The following is a 3,176-nucleotide window of genomic DNA, read 5'->3' on the forward strand; positions in this document are numbered from 1 at the left end:
AGGGGAGGTGGATTTGCTAAAAGGTTGTCTTCATTCCACCTGGTCCAGAGCAGTACTCACATGATCGATGATTTCAGGGCCTTCGAACACATCTTAAACCTCGGCACATTCTTAATGCCTCAAAAGTTTCCAATTAAAGTCAAATGGCTCTTGGCAAAGTCCAAGGCATTTTTACTAACTAAAATAAATACCTGGGCAGGCTCCATGGTTTATGACTTCTTCACACGGCTGAGGATAAACAGCAAGAGGCCGGGACTAGAGGCACATCAGGGCCGAGAGGCTGAGCAGCCCCGGAAAGGCTCCCTGCTCCTGATGCCACGCTGGCCCAGGGGCTCCGTGGGCACTGGGCTGGATGGGGCCTGCCACTCCATCCTTGGGAGGAAACCAAGGCTTGAGGCAGCAGTGAGGTGGGGGTCCTGCCAAGGTACTGGGCCCAAGGGGAGCTGACTGCACCTGCCCCACGGGCCAGCTTGGGGGGCAGGAATGCAAAGCCCCCGGAAGGTGCCGGCACAGCCAGCCACACCATCACCCTTTTTGCTGGACCTGTGCAGGTGGCCTTTCATGTGGGGGACCTGTCCACTAGAAGGCCCCCTGCTCAGCCACCTGGCCGCTGTCACCTCCATGCTCACAGGTTTGTCCCAGCAGCAGCTGGCGTCTGGGGCTGGGTCCCAGCTTTCTGCTCCAAGGAGAAGCAGCTCCCAAGAGGTCAGACCTGTCCCAGAACACTGGCGATCTGGCCTTGGAGCCGTAGCTTAGGAGGAGCCCCTGGGGATGCTTACCTGGACGCCTCCCCCAGGAGGGACCACTTGCCTCTTCTTCCTCCCCCAGGCTCTGCCTGTCCCCTGCCCATTGACCTAAGGAAGGCCAGCTTTTACAAGACCCCAGCCCAACCCCAGGAGCTGAGGTCCCTGGGGCAGCATCCTGAGGCATCTAGGTGGCCTAGGACCAGGTGGCCTTCTTGGGCAGGTGAGCTGAAGCGGGAAGAGCCCTCCTCCCTGAAAGGAGGTGCCGCGTGGTTGGTGCTCAGCCCAGTGCTAATGGTCCAAGGGACCCCAGGGTGGTGGCCTAAGGGCATGTCATCAACCCAAAAGCAGGTGACTGGCCCCTGGGAGTGGGGTGTGGGGCCTCTTGGAGGAGTGTGGGCACTGCCCGCCTCCCACAGGGCTCTGCCTGTCTGGGGCAGGCAGTCTTCCTGCCCGGGGTCTTGCCTAGGCACCGTCTCTGCCTCAGAGCACCGTGAGTGCTCGGTGGGCACCTTGCCAGGCCTGTGCAGTGCTCTGAGGCCCCCTGCGCCCTCCCCCTTACCTTTCCCAGGTGGGTCCCTCTCCATACCTTTCCACAGCCCTGTTCCCCTCCTCCAGCATCCAGTCCTGCTGCAGCCTCTCCTGCCCCAGGCCAGGGGCGGGTTCCCTTCCTGTCCTCCCCCTGAGTCTCTTCGGTTCAGTAACACAGATGAGATTTCTTGTTTTATGGCCATTTGTGGAATAGGCACTAGTAAAGCTGGCAGGTGCCCATCCTGTGTCCATGGCAGGCACCTGTGTCCTGCTAGGGTCACCAAGCCTCTTCCAGAGGATGTGGTCCAGGTGAGCCATGGTGTCAAGCCCTGCTCTCTGTCCCTGTGCTCATGGCTGGGAGCCTGCAGGCCTCGCCTGCTAGTTCAGCACAGTCCTCAGCCCATTGCACAGATGGACATCTGAGGGTGCCAAGGGTAAGGGCCCCATGGACATGCCCAGCAGGTGGCAGCTGCAGCTCCTTTGGGCCAAGCAAGGACATTGGAGAGTGCCATGTACTAACTCAGCAATAGTGCCTAAGTCCCCATTCTGTGCCTGCTGCCCTGGTGCCCCTGAGGTCTGAGAACCCCACAGTTCTGCCTCCTCCAGAGAACAAGGACAGGGCCCTGCTCAGGCCACCTGCCCACCCCCTAAACCTCCCATTGCCCTGCCCAGCCCTGCATGGGGCGGCCTAGGGTCAGGGGTCCTGAGGCCTCTGGACTTGTTGCCCTGGTTCCAATCCTGTCCCCGGGGCTGATGTCATCTCCTGGACCCGCCTCCTCATCTGCAGACAGTGGGGAGTCCAGGCGGGAAGGTGGCCGTGCTGCCAGAGCCTGTGGGAGGTGCCATCTGTGTCCTCGCCATGGAGCCTGACAGGACCAGCCATCCAGGCGGCCCACGTTCTCTCCAGGACATCCACTGCTTTGGGATGGAGCTCACCTTGCTCCCCAAGCAAGCAAGCATTTCTCCTGTTCCATCTTTCTCCTTTTTTGGATTGGATTTGGTTTGAATTATAAATTCCTTCATTGTCTTTTTTCCTGGTTATTTTGTGAGGTTTATAAGCAGTGTTCTGACAATTCTGAAAAGTATGAGAAGTAAGACTGACAGGGCCAGGGTGGGAGAGGGTGTGGGGCAGCACAGACCCCTGTCCCCACATTGGGCATGCCAACCTGCCCAGCTGCACCTGGGAAGCCAGCTGGTAAAGCTGGCAGGTGACCATCCTGTGTCCTGGCAATTCTGCTCCAGGTAGGTGCCCACACACAGGCCCTGGATCTTGGGACAACAGCATATCCACGAACCTTCTCTCAGCAGCAAAGTTGTGGAGCAGCCACATGTCCTCTGGCATGACAGAGGACACGTTGTGGACATCCACACAATGGAGCACATGTGGTGTTGAGGAGAATTCATCACATTACTTACGTAGTCCTGTGCAGAGACAAGTCACAGAAGAATACAAGTACGTGGGTCCATTTCCATGAAGTCTGGCTGCCAGGGAGCACACAGAGATGCCAGACATCTGAACACAGGTTAGATGCAGAACTGGGGGCAGAGGGTGCCTGGCGGTGGGGGCAGGTGGGACGGGCCCCAACACAGGACGCTGTTTCTGGGAGTCTTTCTACCTCACACAGTGTGATAAAGTGACACTTCTACAAACTTCCCAGAGTTATTGAGCAGGGGTACCTGAAGGTGTGTCTGGAGTGCCTGGGGCTCAGAGAATCCCGCCCCCACCACACCCCAGCCAGAGGCTCTGGTTTACTATTGGGGGCATGTGTCCCTGGATGTCCCAGCCCCTCCCTGCATCTGGCCCCGAAGCGCGCCTGGGCCCTCCTATGCACCGAAATATGCAGGCTTCAGAATCCCAGAAGCTGCAGGTTAATGTGAAGGACATCCTGCCCCTCACCTGGC

At 58.6% G+C, this 3,176-nt stretch overlaps 1 long non-coding RNA gene across 1 annotated transcript; it reads left to right on the forward strand.

Moving 5' to 3' along the window:
• The first annotated feature begins 242 nt into the window (after positions 1–242).
• On the forward strand, positions 243–2,288 carry LOC140845094 (uncharacterized). Its single transcript, XR_012123774.1, has 3 exons — positions 243–631; positions 829–966; positions 2,062–2,288. It is a non-coding gene; the product is annotated as an uncharacterized lncRNA (long non-coding RNA).
• The last annotated feature ends 888 nt before the right edge of the window (positions 2,289–3,176 follow it).

The sequence above is a fragment of the Manis javanica genome, chromosome 2, assembly GCF_040802235.1.
Source record: "Manis javanica isolate MJ-LG chromosome 2, MJ_LKY, whole genome shotgun sequence".
NCBI classification, from domain to species: domain Eukaryota; kingdom Metazoa; phylum Chordata; class Mammalia; order Pholidota; family Manidae; genus Manis; species Manis javanica.